The following is a 19,233-nucleotide window of genomic DNA, read 5'->3' on the forward strand; positions in this document are numbered from 1 at the left end:
GAGGACACTGAGGCTGAAAATAAAGTAAACTGAGCACAGTCACATAGCTGGGAAGTTAGCTCTGGGGGCTTCAAAAGTCATTATTCACTGCTAACCGCTGCCTCAGACATAAGCAGGCTGGCTCTTTGGCCTTCATAAACCTGGCCAAGGATTGGAGTCAGGGAATGATGTGACCTCGCCTGGCCTTCTTGTTGGCCTAGCTAGGGGCTGCTGGTGGGCTGGGTAGGCGGTTTGGGCCTTTCTGTGGATCCCGGGCCTCTTCCAAGTGCAGGTTTCGGCCTGGTGGCCGCTCCACCAACCTTTCCCCCGCGCCTGGCTGCTCTCAGCCTCGGGTCATGGTTTGGATCACTTGGTTCCTCCTGACACTCGCGGGCTCCTCGCCTGCCTCCCGTCCTGATAGACGTGTATTTCCTTGTATGGACTTGACATGGCTCATCCCAGACCCCGGGGCTGACTTTGTACCTGGATGTTTTTTCCCCCCTTGTCTCCTCTAGCTTCCTGGAAGGTGGCCCATTTGATTTTTATAGGCACTGTCATTATAATTAACCTTCATTGAATTCTGCCCGGGGCTGACTCAGGCTTCACTGAGGGGAGGGGTAGTCAAGCAATTTCTCATTTCTGCCACTTGCTGAGTGACCAACATCCCTGATGAGATTTCACTCTCCCGAGTCTCAGTTTCCCTATCTGTGAAATGGGCATGTGATGTTTGACCGTGTTGATGAGGTGATTCTTTAACTCCATCCTGGGAAAGATTTAAAGAGATACCACACATTGGCCTAGCTCAGTGTAGAGCATCCCTGTGAGTGAGCGTCACCCCCTACGAGGGCAGGGCCTGGGTCTGCCTTCTCTGCTGTGTCCCATGCTGCATAGATCATGTCCTAACTGGGCTCCGTGAGCCTACGTTGAATGAATCTTTACACCTATCACCTATCTCTGGGAAGTTCCACTTGGAGCTTCATATGCCCTGGAGAGATTCGTAAAAGAAAATAGGGATGGAACAGTTCACACTCACAGAGAGGCCTGCAAGGAGAAAAGCATTTAATTAAATCAATAGCCCAGTGTTTAAGAAGCACCATTGTTCCAAACTCAGGGCGTTCCTGTCTGGGTGTAGGGTGTCCAGAGCAGGGAAGGGGTGGCAGAAACTTGATGCCTAGGTGTGCTGGGCACAGTGGCAGATCTTTTGTGTACTGTAACTTATTGAATTCTCTCAAACATTTTTCAGAGTTAGGGTATCACCTCCATTTTCCAAATGAGGAAACAGAGAATTAGGAGGGGATGTGACTTGTCAAAGATCACAGGGCAAAGATGAGGGCGAGCCGGGAAGCTGGGTAAAGGCCCCGGGGGGATGCCCTTCTGCTTCTGCTCACCCAGCCTCTGTTCCCCTCGTCTGGCAACAGGGCCTTCATCTTCCTTTGGGGAAATAACCTTCTGCTCCTGTGACCCAGGCGTCTCTGCTCAGAGTACCGGCCTCTGGTGACTGGTTCAGGAGTGGGCAAGGTCAGAAGGGGTCAGGGGAAGAGGGGCTTGTCTGCTGGGGCGGTAAAGTTGGCAGGATGGCACCCAGGATGCTGGTGGCCATTTTGCCCCTGTTGGGTGGGTTTCCCGAGATTGGAGCAAACACAGAGAGCAGAGCCCCGAGCACAGAGAAGTCAGGGCCTGACGGCATGGTTAAGCCCATGAGGCTAGCTTTACCCTTGGGCTTTCCGTCTTGGGGGCCAATGCACGAATACTTTGGCTGAAGCCAGCTTGGGTGGGGTTTCTGTCACTTGCAACCCAAACCATCCTGGCTCATGTCATCTAGTGTGGGAGACCAGACACACACTGTGAAATGACAAGCCAGGAGGCGGGTGTGATCGGCTTGGCCGAACTGGAGAAAAAGCTTCCTGAATGAGAGAGAATGTGAACTGTGAAAAACCTGTCAAAACGCTGTTGGTTTGGTCTTCTCTCTCTCTCTTTCTCTCTCCGTCTCCATCTACGTTTGTCTCTCCCCCTCTCCCCATCTCTTTTTCTCATGGGACAGAGTCTGACTGCCACAGACAGTTGGGCAAAGCTATTTTCCTTGCCTGACTATTTTGCCCACCAAGATAACACTCTATAGAGTGACTCAGAACTTTGGGAGAAAAAGCCGCATCTTCCCTCTTGGGCAGAGCTTTCTGCCCCAAGGAAGGGACTTGAGGGAATATGAACGAGAGGACCAGGAGAGGAGTGTCACGTAGTATCAGCAAGGGCTGGCGAGTCAGACAGATCTAGGGTCTTGCTCCAGGACAACCATTTCTCGTAGCTGGGAGAACCTGGACATTCTCTAACTCAACTTCCCTGAGCCTCTGTTTCCACGTCAGTGAAGTGGGCGTATGACAGTGTTGTGGGGATAGAACAAGATGGGTCACTTATCTAACAAACAGGAGATGTGGCAAAAAAAGAAAACCCAATGCATGGTGTCCAGTCTTGAGGGCCTCCTGAGAGAGGTGGAAAATGCCTGGCATGTATTAAGTCTCCTTTTCTACCCTTCTTCCAGAATCGGCAGAGCAGTTAACTTGGGTTGTAGGAATTTGAGCTGAGCCAAGGGAACAGCAATAACCTTCCTGAGTCAGTGCCCTAAGGGGAAGGTTCTAAACGGTCAAGTGTGGGCTCTGCAGTCAGGGTTGAACCCTTGCTGCCTCACTCTCTAGTCCTAAAACTTTGAGTAACTTATTTAACCTCTCTGAGCCCCAGTTTCCACATCCATAAAACTGGACTTATTATATTGCCTCTTGGTAATTATAAGGTTGACATGACATTGAATCTCATTTGATAAACAAACAATAAAAGTCGATTTACTATCTCAGTATTTAATCCTGACTACTATCCTTTGGAGTAGGTGTTATCACGCCTATTTTATTGATGAGGAAACTGAGGTTCAGAGAAGGTTCATGGCTCCTTTGGGCTATGAATGATCTCGTTCACCAAATCTTCCCCCGAAGGATGTGCGCTGAGCCTGGCTTCCCATTCCAGGACCCCTATTAGGCTAGGGGGTGGTGGGCTCTAATCAGGAGTATTTCCAGCATACTAGGATCTCATCAACCTGCCAGCTTCCCCTGACCTCTGCTGGCCTGGGACGGCTGGCTCTCTTGGGCCCCAGGATCCCCAGCTGGAAGATCTGATGTGTCTGAAGAGACACCCACCCCCGGTCATTCCTTCCCCACGTCTCCGGCCAAGGACAGAGAGAGTGAGCTACAGCTCAGAACGTGTCGGCCTGTTCCCGGGCTCACGCCCACAGGGGAGAGCTCTTCCCCTCGGAGCCCAGGAAATGCCTGGGCAGCATTCTTGGCCAGTAACTTCCTCCTCCACCCCTGCAGCCATGCCTCGTTCTTCAGCCACTCCCTCCCTGCCCCTCAGAGCCGAGGGCAACAGCTCTGAGTGTGGTCTCTGCACCCACTGCACCCACGTCACCTGGGTGCCTGTCAGACATTCAAAACTCTGCCCTGCATGCCAGACCCGCGGTGTCAGTCGGCTCAGGCTGGTATTGCAAAATACCACTGGGTGCTTTAAAGAGCGGGGATGTATTTTCTCATGTTCTGGAGGCTGGAAGGTCAAGACCAAGGTGTCAGCAGGGTTGCTGTTTTCCTGAGGCCCTCCACTCAGCCTGAAGCCTGTACCTTCTTGCCACGTCTTCAGTGCAGTCTCCTCTCAGGGTGCACACGCATCTCTCACCACCTTTACCCTAAGTTTCTCTTCTTAACAGGGTAACAGTCAGATTAGGTTTAAGCCCTAACCACCCTCATTTTAGGGCTTCCCTGATGGCAACAGCAGTAAAGAACCTGCCTGCCAATGCAGGAGACATAAGAGATGCGGGTTCGATCCCAGGGTTGGAGTGATTCCCTGGAGGAGAGCGTTGCAACCCACTCCAATACTCTTGCCTGGAGAATCCCATGGACAGAGGAGCCTGGAGGGTTACAGTGGGTGGGGTTTCAAAGAGTCGGACACGACTGAAGCGACTGAGCATGCACACATCCCCATTTTAACTTAATTGCCTCCTTAAGGCCCTATCTCCAAATACCATCACATTCTGAGAGACTGGGTGTTAACGCTTCAACATAGGAATTTTCAAGGGACATAAATCAGCCCATAACACCTAATGAATCAGAAACTCTGGGACAAAGCAGTCTGTGTTTTAAACAAAGAAGCCTTGGGTGAATCTGATGCATACTCACGTGTGGAAGCCACGGAATGGAGCTTACAGCACCCGCAAGGTCCTCTGTGCTAGCCGCTTAGTCATCAAATGACCTGAGCCACTGAGCAATCAATGCAAAGAAATAGAGGAAAACAACAGAATGGGAAAGACTAGAGATCTCTTCAAGAAAACTAGAGACACCAAGGGAACATTTCATACAAAGATGGACTCGATAAAGGACAGAAATGGTATGGACCTAACAGAAGCAGAAGATATTAAGAGGTGGCAAGAATACACAGAAGAACTGTACAAAAAAGATCTTCACAACCAAGATAATCACGATGGTGTGATCACTCACCTAGAGCCAGACAGCCTGGAATGTGAAGTCAAGTGGGCCTTAGAAAGCATCACTATGAACAAAGCTAGTGGAGGTGATGGAATTCCAGTGGAGCTCTTTCAAATCCTGAACGATGATGCTGTGAAAGTGCTGCACTCAATATGCCAGCAAATTTGGAAAACTCAGCAGTGGCCACAGGACTGGAAAAGGTCAGTTTTCATTCCAATCCCAAAGAAAGGCAATGCCGAAGAATGCTCAAAATACCACACAATTGCACTCATCTCACATGCTAGTAAGTAATGCTGAAAATTCTCCAAGCCAGGGTTCAGCAATACGTGAACCGTGAACTTCCTGATGTTCAAGCTGGTTTTAGCAAAATCAGAGGAACCAGAGATCAAATTGCCAACATCCGCTGGATCATGGAAAAAGCAAGAGAGTTCCAGAAACACATCTATTTCTGCTTTATTGACTATGCCAAAGCCTTTGACTGTGTGGATCACAATAAACTGTGGAAAATTCTGAAAGAGATGGGAATACCAGACCACCTGACCTGCCTGTTGAGAAATCTGTATGCAGGTCAGGAAGCAGCAGTTAGAACTGGACATGGAACAACAGACTGGTTCCAAATAGGAAAAGGAGTACGTCAAGGCTGTATATTGTCACCCTGCTTATTTAACTTCTGTGCAGAGTACATCATGAGAAACGCTGGGCTGGAAGAAGCACAAGCTGGAATCAAGATTGCCGGGAGAAATATCAATCACCTCAGATATGCAGATGACACCACCCTTATGGCAGAAAGTGAAGAGGAGCTAAAAAGCCTCTTGATGAAAGTGAAAGAGGAGAGTGAAAAAGTTGGCTTAAAGCTCAACATTCAGAAAACGAAGATCATGGCATCCGGTGCCATCACTTCATGGGAAATAGATGGGGAAACAGTGGAAACAGTGTCAGACTTTATTTTTCGGGGCTCCAAAATCACTGCAGATGGTGACTGCAGCCATGAAATTAAAAGACACTTACTCCTTGGAAGAAAAGTTATGACCAACCTAGATAGCATATTCAAAAGCAGAGACATTACTTTGCCGACTAAGGTCCGTCTAGTCAAGGCTATGGTTTTTCCTGTGGTCATGGATGGATGTGAGAGTTGGACTGTGAAGAAGGCTGAGTGCCGCAGAATTGATGCTTTTGAACTGCGGTGTTGGAGAAGACTCTTGAGAATCCCTTGGACTGCCAGGAGATCCAACCAGTCCATTCTGAAGGAGATCAGCCCTGGGATTTCTTTGGAAGGAATGATGCTAAAGCTGAAACTCCAGTACTTTGGCCACCTCATGTGAAGAGCTGACTCACTGGAAAAGACTCTGATGCTGGGACGGATTGGGGGCAGGAGGAAAAGGGGACGACCGAGGATGAGATGGCTGGATGGCATCACTGACTCGATGGACGTGAGTCTGAGTGAACTGCGGGAGTTGGTGATGGACAGGGAGGCCTGGCGTGCTGCGATTCATGGGGTTGCAAAGAGTCGGACGCGACTGAGCGACTGAACTGAACTGAACTGATGGAATCCAGAAAGATGACGCAGATGAGCCTGTTTGCAGGGGAGATAGAGATGCGGAGAATGGACACAGGGTCACGAGTGGCAAGGGGAGGCTGAGACGAGCGGGAGAGCTGGACTGACATACAGACACGACTGTGTGTGAAATAGCTAGCTAGCTTGGTGCTCCGTGATGACTTAGAGGGCTGGGAGGGAGGTTTAAGAGGGAGGGGACAGATGGATACCTATGGCTGACTCATGTTGATAAAGGGCAGAAACCAACACAATATTGTAAAGCAATTATCCTCCAACTAAAAATAAATAAAAACGAAACAGACAAAAGAGGGAGGGGACATGCACAGATAGTTGATTCTCTTCGTTGTACAGGAGAAACCAACGCAACTTGGTAAAGCAATTATACTTAAAAAAAAAAAGCCCATCCCCCGTATTAGCAGTGGGACCCCAGTGCCCAGCCTTCCTGTGCCTCAGCTCCTCAATTCTGAAACGGGAGTCTCAGTAGGCCACTGTGGAGCTGCGGCGAGGATGCAACCAGATCAAGCCAGCGAAGGGCTGGAAGCAGGGCCCTGCTGAGGGAAGCACTCAGCGTGTGAATTTCCTTTAGCGTTGCTGTTTTTGTTGCCTCTGCCATTGGTCTGGGTGCTCCTCTATGATGCAATACTTGTCTGCTCTACCCTATGTTGCCAGCAGCTCCAACCCAACTTTGGGTGCCCCTGGGCAAGACCCTTCTCTCTCAGAGTCTCAGTTTCCCCTTTACAAAATGAGAGCCACAGCTCAAATCAGTGCATTCAGTGGACATGTCCCCAGGGAGGGGTGAACTAAGCATCCTTATTTTCATTTGTCTTATATCCTGGTATTATGTATAAGATTTCATTTGAACAAAGAACCTATTGCTTTAAAACAAAACAAAACAAAAAACTTCAAAAAAGCCTAAATACAAACAGATGAGACATTTTCCAAAGGCCTTCCAGGCTCAGAGCTGATGAATTTTGTTGCAAAAATCATAATAGGGTAACAGTTTAAGCTGTCCGTTATAAATATCACCCTGGCACAGAGTTTGAGTTTCTCGTGTATATAATTCCTGCCCCCATTAGGCCTGGTAATGCCTGCATGCCGGGATATATGATGCCTCTCAGATGGGCTGCCGGCCGTCTTCTGGGATTTATGTGCAGCTCCTGCTTTCCCTCATACAAACACTGCCCCCTCGGTTCCTTCCATCTTTCCTAATAAGTCATCCTCCTCACCCTTGGTAGAGTCTTTCAGTTTTCCCTGAACTGCCTCCAGCTGGCCTCTGTTCATGCAGCAGGCTGATGCCCGTCAGCAGAGTCCAAGGGCTTCGTGTGAGAGGGGCCTCAGCTCAGACCGGGTGTTGAGTCGACCTTAGAGCTGTGGCTCTCAAAGTTTTTACGAATGTCAGGATCTCCTGGCAGATGTATTAAAAATGCAATTCCCTGGGCCCCGGGTCTTCTGATTCAGCGTCTGCCAAGGGGTCCAGGAATCTGAACATCTCATGAACTGCACATGGACTCCTGAAGGAGTAGAGACATTGACCTGGGCTTAGATCAATTTATACTGCTGGAGACCACTCCCCGCTTTAGCCAGATCATTTATTCATTCATCTACCCAGCCAGCCAGATAATCAACGGGTCCTTGCTGAGCATCACTTCTGCCAGGCATTGCGCTGAGTTAAAAGACAAGTGTTATCCCGACTCTCCCCTTGCCAAGCACACAGGACAATTTGGGAGCATCCAAATGAATGTCTACTAGAATGAGACATTAGAGGCAGCAGGTTAAAGAGGTGACTCCCCGGGTTATGGAATGAGATAGACATGCTGCTAAATAACTTGGTGACCTTAGGTAAATTGCTGAACCTCTCTGAGCTGTACTTTCCTCCACTGTCAAGTGGCATAATAACAGTGCGTGCTGCTCCGGGTCACCACGAAGATTAAACAGGGTTATTTGAGTGCGTCAAGCTCTTAGCTGATGCCCGGGATCCATTTGGTTCTCAGCAAACAGTAGTGATTTCATTTCAGGTGAAATTTGCTTTAGGTGTTTAGTTTCCTTTTTAATCACCCCAGTCATTCTGCTGCAAGAAGAGCACTTCTGTACTTGGCTTTTTGTATTTCTTTTCAGATCAAGGTCCTTTTCCCCCAGCATGCCCTGGGCTGGCCTTGGTCGGTCTTTCTCTACACGAGCCCGTGGCCTTTTCAGTCCTGGCTCGTTGCTGGGTGCTCAGGCTCTGGCACTGGGTGGCTCTGCATCCTGATTCCAGCTGTGTGGCCATGGGTGAGTCACTTCACCTCTCTGAGTCTGAAGACGGTAACTCTGTCATTGTGTTCAGTCACCAACTTGTGTCCCACACTTTGTGACCCCAGGGACTGCAGCACTCCAGGCTTCCCTGTTCATCACGGTGAGACAGTATCTACATCACGTCATTGAGGTGTTAAATAAAAATTCAATATACAATGCTTATCTAGGTGTATATTAAGCAGTCATGACATATTAGCCATCATTAGTTATTCACTGAATCAATATTCATTGAGTACTTACAAAGTGCCTGGTTCAGTGTGTGCATAATGATATAACAGTTAATTCAAATGGGTCCAACAACAAGTCAGTAGATAAATACAGATATATGTCAGGTTGCATTAAGCACTGTGGAGAAAATAAAGCAGAGGAAGGAATTGACTGTGATGGGGGTTTTGTGGGGTGGGGTGGGGGTGTTGGGGTCGCTAATCTGACTAGGATGCTCCAGGGAGGCCTCATCGAAAGTACGATATTTGCACAGTGCTCTGAAGGCAAGGAGACAGCAGGCCTATCTGTCTGAAAGAGCGTCCTTAGCAGAGAGAATAGCAAATGCAAAGGCCCTGAGGTGCAAGTGTGTTTGGAGTGTTAGAGGAAATCCAAAGAGGCTGCTGGGACTGGAGTCCAGTGGGTGAGGGGTGAAAACAGGCCAGACAGGTAGAGGAGAGGGGGTAGTGGGGGGCTATGGTGAGACCTTGCTGTAAGGTTGTGAGCAGGAACCTAGATATTCAGGAGTTTAAAGAACTAGATTTTGTTCCTGAAAGTCAATGAAATATTAAAAGAGGCTGAGCTGAGAGAGGAGATCAATCACCAATGAAGTTACTGTAGGGCAGGTTATAGTGGCATTTTACTGTTTTGGACTTTATTCTGGGCATGATGGGATAAAAGCAGGAAGACCACTTGGAAGCTTATATCCAGGTGAGGTATGCCCAAAGCGGAAGTGGTGAGAAGGAGGTGGACTGTGGCTCTGCTCTGAGAGGACGTCTTCTCTTACGGGCTCGTCTTCTCAGCGCCTCGGCCGCCCTCCATAGGCGGTGCTTCCCCGTGGCCATCCGGGGGCCACTGAGCATACCCTCAGTCATCACTGCTGCCCAGGGCCCAGGCTGTTTTCGCAGGAAGGAGTCCAGCTTTTCACAGGATGCGTGGGTTCTCTCCACATAGGGCCTCACAGTGGTATCCCCTAAGAGACACCCCAGGAGTTCACTCAGGCACTGAGCACCTATCCCCACTCCAGTCACATGTTTAGCTTCATCTCTGACTGCTCTCTCTTGACCTCGCCCCCTGCCAAGTAGATGAATGGCCTCGCTCTGCTCTGGGCTTGGCTCAGGTTACCATAACTCATCTGGCTGCGCACACACGCACGCTCACTCTCGCCTGGCCAGGACGAAACTTCCTGCGATAAACCATGAGTATTTATCTCCGTCTGTCTCACGTGTGTCCTGAAAATAGGAATGGTTTGGGGTTGGGATGTGTTTTCAGCATCACAGCCTGCTCCTCTTATCCCCCAGAGTTTGACAGGCCCAAGCCAAGCCAGGATTAAGTTGACACACAAAACTGACCTGGGCTAAATCGTGAACCCTCTAAGGACTGCTGAGTGTCATTATCACTGTCGCAAAGGCAAGTTCCTCTTCCTGCAAATAAGTACCCTACAGGGTGCCGGCGACAGCGATGTAGACAAGAATGAAGCCACCTCCCACCCTAGGAGAGCTTGCAGTCCAGCGGTGAGGTCTGATGACTATAACCTAGGGCCAACGCTGCCAAAGTAACGGCCGGAAGGCAACACATTTCTCTGAACACTCACTATGGGCCAGGATCTATGCTAAAAACCCAGTTAGCGTTAACACATTCAAACCCCAGAGCAGCCCTACTTGGTAGGGGCATGTTCCTATCTGCCAAGTTCCCTGACTCCAAACAGCCCTAGGAGGGTCCTGGGACATAGCAGGGTAGGAGCCTCTGGCCTGGGGTTAAATGTCCTTTGGCATCCCAGAAAGAAAACACATGATTGAGCCTTGCTTCCATGAAGAGGCACTTGACAGGTGGACAGTTATTACAGGCAGTAGAATCCGCGTGGCTCGAGAAAGACACATGTGATCCCACTGAATACTCTCAGCCACCCTAGACCCTGATATTGTGCCCATTTCCAGAGATCAGAGGGGTCAAGTGAGTTGCTCAAGGACACACAGATTCCTACATCTGGCCACTAACCCACCAGATCTTCTGTCCCCAGATGATTGACAATGTCATAGCTACACTTCAGGAAGAGACTGCTCAAGGGCTGGTTTGGTCTCAGATGTCGGAAACTCTGGCCCAGAATGTGGGGACCCCGAGGGCTCTGCTATGTAGCTTGGACTTGAGATTGAGTGAACACTTTGTAAGCCAGGCATGCAGAGGCAGATTCTAGAAGGTTTGTTCTAGAGGGACACCCCCAAGAGCTCCCACCCCTTTTGCAGGAAGCCTGACCCTCCCAGACCACAGCCCAACGCCCAGCCACGCTGACGTCCAGACTCCACACAAGGGCCTCCGAGAGGGGACAGGATGCGATGCCTCGGCCCCCAGCAACCCTCCTCCTCCCAACACCACCTTCCCTGTGAGCAGAAATCCCCTGAATCCTTTCCTTCTTCGTCAAGGCCCTCCCTCAGGAGGGATCTTTGTGCGAGAGAGGGGCCCTGCTGCTTTGGGAGGATGGCAGGCCAGCCTGGGAGGGCTCAGAGCCCGGCCCAGCCAGGTCATCGTGCCAGGGAAGGTGGAGGCGAGGGGCAGAAGAGCGTGTGGCATTGAGGGGAAGGGGCTGGGAGATGGTGGGCATGAGGTGGGGTGGGCGGTGGCCGCTCCGTCGGGGAGAACCCAGGGCTCTAGGGGGCTGGGATGGGTAGGAGGGAGTTGCGTGGGTCACGTTTCCTGCGCCTTAGGCCACTCATCCCTCAGAGCCTCGCTTTCCTCCCTTAGATCTTAGGCCTGGGGGGAGGACAAAATGAAGCGGGATATGGAAGAGCCTAGAACTGTGCCTGGCACAGAGACAGGGTCCATTATCTGTGTGAGCCTCCGTGGGACTGGGACCCTCCAGAGACCCCTTCTGTGGCAGGAGACGCAGAATGGCCGGCACGGGGTAGGGACGGCAGCCTGGACTGCGTTCTGCCCCGCGGCGCTGTTTTCCCTCTGCAGGCGGCTGTGGCTGCTTTGGGGGGTGGGGGTGGCTAGGCTTAGCTCTTAGCCAGAGATGTCTTAGCATTTGATGTGATACTGCTGTTGTTTTTGGCTCTACATCCAAGACTCCTGCGTGGCTAATTACTCATTGTCTTGGAAGCCTGGCGCAGGAGCCTGGGGAAGGAGGGTGGAAAGGGCTGGTTGCTGTTTTTCTCCTGGTTAAAGAGGCAGTGGCACTGGAGTGATGAGTTAAGCCTTTTGCATGATCTCAGCTGAACTGAGAAATAATCTATATACAATACAATGCACATGATTTAGGACACAGTCCAGTTAGTTTGCATAAAACTCCCATAAACCAATAAAACCCATAAACACATAAAATCACCAGCCCAATCAAGATATGGAACATTTCCATCTCTGAATAAAGCTGCCTCTTGCCTTCTGTCTGTCAATATCCCCACCTCTGCCCCAAATAACCACTAATACCCTTTCTGTCTTTATATATTATTTTTCAATCTTTTCTAAGATTTCTTATAAATGGAGTCCTCCAGTATGGATTCTTTTGCATCAGGCTACTCTCATGAAGCGTTCCTGAAATTCACCTACCTCGTTGGGTGAGTCATTGCTCCATTCCTTCCGGCTGCTGAGTTGTATTCCACACTGGGCAGATGACACAGTTCCTTTATCCATTCATTGTTAAACACTCTGGTTGCTTTTAGTTTGGGGCTCTTATGAATATATAGCTGCTATGAATGTTCTCACACAAGTCTTCAGGTGAACACGTGTTTTCATTTCCCTCAGACAAATACCAGGAAATGGAGATGCTGGGTCATATGATAACCGTATGTGTAGTATTATGAGGAATTTCCAGATCTTTTCTCAAAGTAGTCATGCCATTCTCATCAGCCTTGTCTAAGAGCTTCAGGTGTTCCATTTTCTCACCAACATTTGATACTGGCCATCTTTTAAATTGTAGCCATTCAATTACTCAGCCAACAAAAAGGAAGGGAGTTGCGCCATTTGCAGAGACATGGATAGACCTAGAGAATGTCATACAGAGTGAAATAAGTCAGAAAGAAAAGCAAATGTATGATATTGCTTTTATGTGGAATCTTGAAAAATGCTACAGATTCCCTTATTTGCAAAGCAGAAATAGAGGCATAGATGTAGAGAACAAATGTATGGATACTAAGCGGGGAAGTGGCGGGTGGGCTGAACCGGGAAAAGGGGACTGATATATATACACAGTGTATGTACTCGCTTAGCCGTGTCCGACTCTGTGACCCCGTGGACTGCAGCCCCCAGACTCCTCTGTCCATGGAATTCTCCAGGCAAGAACACTGGAGAGGATAACCATTCCTTTCTCCAGGGTATCTTCCTGACCCAGGGATTGAACCTGGGTCTCCTGTGTTACAGGCAGATTCTTTACCATCTGACCCACCAAGGAAGCCTGACATATATATACATTTCTATGTGTAAACTAGTTAACTAACGAGAACCTATTGTATACCACATGGAACTCGACCCAACACTCTATGGTGGCCAAAATAGAGGAAATCCCCAAAAAAGAGGATATATGTATAACTATAGCTGATTTACTTAGCTGTAGAAAAGAAAGTAACACATTGTAAAGCAATCATGCCCAGTAAAAATTAATAAGAAAAAACTGTAACCATTCAAGTGGTAGGTAGTGCTATTTTACCACGGTTTCAAATTTGCAGTTCTCTGGTGATTAACAGTGTGAAGCATATTTTCACAGGAGAAGGCAATGGCAACCCACTCCAGTACTCATGCCTGGAAAATCCCATGGACGGAGGAGCCTGGTAGGCTGCGGTCCATGGGGTCGCTAAGAGTCGGTCAGACACGACTAAGCAACTTCACTTTCTTTTTTCACTTTCATGCGTTGGAGAAGGCAATGGCAACCCACTCCAGCGCTCTTGCCTAGAGAATCCCAGGGACGGCAGAGCCTGGTGGGCTGCCGTCTATGGGTTCGCACAGAGTCGGACACGACTGATGTGACTTAGCAGCATATCTTTCACGGGATTTTGAAAATGAAATGTGAGTCCTGAACCAGGTCTTTGGCCTTCTCTGGGAGATTTTGGAGGGGATTAGAGGATCATGTGCCATAATCCTTATTTCAACTAACCTATTTTAATATGTGAATTGTTCATTATGTAAATAATATATGTAAATAAATTCATATGACAAGAATATTAAAACATTTTGTGTAAGTCTTGAGATTCCTTTGACCAAGTGCTCCTCTCCTAATCTGCTTGCTTCTCCTCAGATGTCCTTTATCTTTGCAGATATGTTCCCATAGAAAGTACTCAGTATTTATTTATTTATTTATTTTTTTATTAAATTTTAAAATCTTTAATTCTTACATGTGTTAGTACTCAGTATTTATTTCTGTGTGTGTATGTTCTTACATAGATAACATAATTCTATACAAATCATTCTTCAGCATGCTTGTTCGCATCATCCAACTATGGTGGAGACCTTGCCATGTCATTATCTATGGATCTGCTCTGTTCTTTTTAGTTGCCAAGAATTCCATTGTAAGGTGAACCATAGTTTATCAATTAATTTCCGTGCTGCTGGATACTGAAGTTGGTTTGCGGTGTTTTGCTGTTACAGTGATACTGGGAACATCTTGTCCTTGGTGCTTTTGTTGCCTATTTGTTTCTCAAGGTAGATTCTACAGAGAGGAACTTGAGGAAATTGTATCAGTTATCTCTTGCTGCAATAATGCTGTGTAATAAATGAAAGTGAAAGTCACTCAGTCATGTCCAACTCTTTGTGACCCCATGGATTATACAGTCCATGGAATTCTCCAGGCCAGAATATTGGAGTAGGCGGCTGTTCCCTTCTCCAAGGGATCTTCCCAACCCAGGGATCGAACCCAGCTCTCCTGCATTGCAGGTGGATTCTTTACCAGCTAAGCCACCAGGGAGTGTAACAAATAGTCCTAGATTTAATGGCTTCAAACAACAATCATTTATTCTTTCTCACCAGTCAACAAAGTGGTTGGGCAGTTCTGCTGATCTGATTGTGGTTATGCTTCCTTATGTGTTTAAAGTTCACTAGCAAGTCAGCTGGGGAAGGCTGGTCTTAAATGGCTTTAGCTGGGACAGCCCATTTCTGCTCCATATGGCCTCTCTTCCTCAATCAGATTAGGCTGGGCTTGTTCTTTTGGTGGAGGCGGGGGTCTAAGAGGGTGAGGGGAATTGTGCAGGGCCTCCTGAAGTCTGGGCTCAGAACTGGCTCACGATCACTTTTGCTCCATTCTATTGACCAAAACAGACCACAAGGCCACTTAGATTCAAAGGATAGGGAATAAAATCCACCTCTGGAAAGGAAGAGTGACAAGTCACATTGAAAGAATATGGCGGGAGCAAGTGGAGGGTAGAATTGGGGCCACTTTTTGCAATCAGTCTATCACACTTTTTGAGTAGGCACCTGTTTCATTCAACTGGATGCTGCCAAATTGTCCCCCAAGTGGTTGGTCCTATGGTCTGCATCTTGCGAGCAGTGGGCAGAAGGGCTGCTTCCCCACACCCTCCCCCGCACAGTCTGAGCACTTGGCCAGCGCTTGGGCTTGATCTGTCATTCACACAGTGTAAGCTTTTACGAAGACAATGGAGCAATGAAATGCATCCTCTTAGAGTAGCAATTTTACTCATACTTTTAAGGGTCAAAACCCCATTTTTTAAAATCAAACACAGATATAACTCATCAAAATGCAAAATTTACATGAAGTCTTAAGAAAAAAAAGGTAAATTTGCAAAGAAATATCTTGCTATCAAAGCCAGTTATTTTAGATTTTATACCATACTCTCAGAATTTCTGCATTTGTTCACTTGTGGCTCAACTAATACTGAGCGCTCACCTCCTATGCACCAGGCACGGTTTTGGTGCCAGGGATGCAGGGGGTGACCTGAGGGTCAAGGTCCCTTCCCTTTTGGAGCTGAATATTCATGGAGAGGAAAGAGACAAAAACATTAATATTATAATTTCAAAAAATGATAGAAGCCGTGAATAAAATAAAACAGGGTTGGTAGAGAGCCTCTGGGGATGGGAGACTTCATTGACTCCTTGAAGGCTTCAGCAAATATTTACTGAGTTTCTTCTGAGGATCAAGTCACCATTCTAGGTGCTGGGGTCACAGGAACAAAGATCCTTGCCCTTCTAGAGCTGATACTCCAGGGGAGGCATGATGGCAGAGACAGAAAACAAATCATAGAGATGATGAATATAAGTTATCTGGTGTATTAGGTGATCGGCTTCCCAGGTGGCTGCCAGGTGGTAAAGAATCTGCCTGCCTGCCAGCGCAGAAGATCCAGGTTCAATCCCTGTGTGGGGAAGATCCCTTGGAATAGGAAATGGCAACGCACTCCAGTATTCTTGCCTGGAGAATCCCATGGATAGAGGAGCCCAGTGAACCACAGTCCACGGGGTTGCAAAGAGCTGGACACAGCTGAGCGGCTAAGCACGCACACATGTGTTAGGTGATAAGGAATATGTCCACTCCATTGCCCCCACCCCCGCCAGATAAAGAAGAGTAGGATGAAAAGGGGAATCGGTCCTGAGAGATGCTGGGGGCAGTAGCTGAGTGAAATGGGAGGCGGGGGCCTCCTGGCAGAATTGAAGGAGGGAGGGAGGAGCCATGCCCTCCTCTGGGATGAGAGTAGTCTGGGGTCAGGGCATAATGGCAGAGGCCCAAGTCAGGAGTGTGCATGGTTAGTGAAGGAGCAGAAGGAGGCCAATGGGGCCAGAGCAGAGCAGGGAAGGGAGGGTGGGTGATGAAGCTGCAGAGGGGGTCACACAGCCACGGCAGGCTTTGGGGCTTTCTCCCTGCACCAGTGTGGGCCACTGCAGGGTCTGAGCAGAGGAAGGATGTCCTCTGCCTTCTGTTTCCAAAGGTGCCAGTGGTTGCTGCAGAGAATACGCTGTAGGTAGAGGGGTGGTGGCAAAGGAGACAGTCCAGAGGCTCCAGCAGCTGTCCAGGTGATGGGGGCTCAACCCAGGGTGCCAGCGGCAATGGGGTGACGGAGTGAAGCGGCCAGACTCTGGATTTGTCCCGGTTAAAGCCCATTTGCTCCCATTGGATTCCTTGGGGAAAGAGAGTCCGGCCAGCAACTTCTGTTCCCCATCACCCCCACCATGGTTCAGCACTGACTGTTGGGACTCAGGTCCCAGGAGATGTTAATTGTCGAAGTTTCTCCCACTGAGAGCAATGGGGTTGCTACCCAGGAGTAACTCAAGGAAGATGGCACGTAGCCGCTACCTCTGACCCCAGTTGGTCATCTCTCTGCAGAGGCAGGGAATTTATTTTTAAAAAATTTAAAAAACATTTTGTTTTTGATGTGGACCATTTTAAAGTCTTTATTGAATTTGTTACAACATTGCCTCTGTTTGATGCCTTGGTTTTTAGGCTGCAGGATATGTAGGATCCTAGCTCCCCGACAGGGACTGAACCCACGCCCTCTGCGTTGGAAGGCGAAGCCCCAAGCACGGGACCACCAGGGAAGTCCTGGGGAATTGAGCAGAGAGAGCTGGGCTGGGATCAGAAGCCCCAGGTCTGTGCGCTGCTTCGGCTTCTTATGAACTGTCGTTCTGTTTGGTCTCAGTGTCTCCTTCTGTTCAAGTAGGAAACTTCTATCAGACAGGCAGCCAGCTACCTTCTGGGAAGATTCCAGCAGGTCAGGGACAGAGGCAAGCTGATGACAAACGTCCTGCCTTCTCCCATGCCATCCCACACAGGGAGGGGAGGCAGAGGAGGCAGGGAAGATGGGAGATTATAAACCAAGTAAACAAGCCAAGAGAACACCACAAGCTTTGTAAACCCAGCCCAGGAGGATGCCTGGGGCTCCTCTGAGGTTTGTTTTGGGGCTGTTGCTGAAAGGCAGGTCCTGCCCTTGCAAGACAAGGCCTGGGAGGGACCACATCGCACCTGGGAGATAAGCTGGGCCCCTTTCCTAAACGATCACCTGAACAAAAGCATAAACGCCGCACAAGTGGGTGAGCCAAGGTGAGCCGGGCTCTCGATGGAACCACATAGATATTCGTGCAAAAGTGCAATAGCAGTACATCTTAGACAGCACGCGGCTTGTCTGTTCAGGCTCGAACACTGCCCGAGCACCTGCTATGTGCCAGGGGCTTTCATCTGCATCGTTCACTTTGACATGTTCCACAGAAGTCTGGGAGCAGCTTGGCAGCGGGAGACACTCGCTTGTTTGTTGTTAATTTCAACCAGTAACTAGGCAGCTTCATACATGTTTCTTCATCCAGTCCCTCCAACAACCCTTGGAGGTGAGGACTTTTATTCTCGCTGTACAGGTGAGGATGCTGGGGTGCAGAGAGGTGGAGTGACTTCTCCAGAGTCACACGGCCGGCAGAGACAGAGCTGGGACTGGAACCCAGTTTGTGACCTTGTCCTTCTCCATCTGTCTTTGCCACCTGGGCGGACAATAAGTGTGAATAAGAACGATGACAATAGCTTTGATAGCCTCAACCTTCTGAGCAGCATTTATATACCCTACGCACATTACAGGCATCATTCCATTTGCTCCCCTGCCCCTGGGAGGGGGCTGGGAGCTGGCAAGGGGAGCAGTGGGGAAGTGGGTACGTGTGGGGAGAGGGTACTGAGCTGGGTCGATGACACAGCACCTCTCTGGGGGCTTCCTGCTCTGTGGAGGGATGGGGTGCGCCTCGCTTGGAGCCATGAAGTGAAGTGAAAATCCAGGGTGATGTAGTGGCCGGCCTGAGCCCAACACGTCTTGCCGTGCTGATGGCCGCCGGCTGAGAGCTTTGCAAGGGCCAGTGGCTGTCCACAAGGCCCGGCCTCTGTCACCGCTGTCATTCCTCCTGGAAGGCAGGGGAGTGTGGCAATTACAGCTTTGAGCCCTGGAGATGAGAGCATCGAGTCTGAATCTCAGGCCTGCCACACACTAGCAGATGATTCCTCCGATGATGTCTTCCTGCTTCCTCACTTGTAAAATGTGGGCGTCTCCAAAGTACCCCTCAGAGGTTGGTGGGTGGGTCACTCATTCAAAGGTCTGTCTGCCTGGAGCTGGGGACCACAGCAGGGTCGATCTGCTCTTGAAGACGTGCTCTGTCTGGGACCTCCCTGTCTCGCACGGCCTGCCAGGGAATGGGAATCAGAAATAGGGTGGGAAGACAGATGGCTGGTGAAGAAGACCTATCCCTCGCAGAAAAGGCTGGGTGCTAATTTGCTAGGGCTGCTATAACAGAGTGCCCCAAACTGAGTGGTTTCTGCAGCAGACGATGTGCGTGTAGTTTTCTGGAGGCTGGTGGCTGAGATCAGGGTGTCGGCGGGGCTGCTTCTCTCTGGTGGCTGGCAGGGAGAGTCTATTCCTGGCCTCTCTCCTAGCTGCTGGTAGTTAACAGCAGTATTCAGGGTTCCTTAGCTTGAGGGAGCATCACCCTGGTCTGAGTCTTCATCTTCAGATGGTGTTCTCTGTGTGTGCGTGTATGCTTGCAACCTGCGAGTGTGTGCCTCCCCTCTGCCCCACTCTCTGTATCCAAATTTCCCCTTTTTATAGGGACACCAGTCATCCTGGATTAGGCCCCAACCTAATGGACTCATTTTAACTTGATTACCCCTGCAAAGACCCCATCTCCAAATAAGGTCTCATTTTGAAGTACTGAGTTAGGACATCGACATACAAATTTAGAAGTGACACAATTCAGCTTGTAGTAACCAGGGAGGGAGGGAACCATGGTGGTCTT

The sequence above is a fragment of the Capricornis sumatraensis genome, chromosome 18 (assembly GCF_032405125.1).
Source record: "Capricornis sumatraensis isolate serow.1 chromosome 18, serow.2, whole genome shotgun sequence".
NCBI classification, from domain to species: Eukaryota; Metazoa; Chordata; class Mammalia; order Artiodactyla; family Bovidae; genus Capricornis; species Capricornis sumatraensis.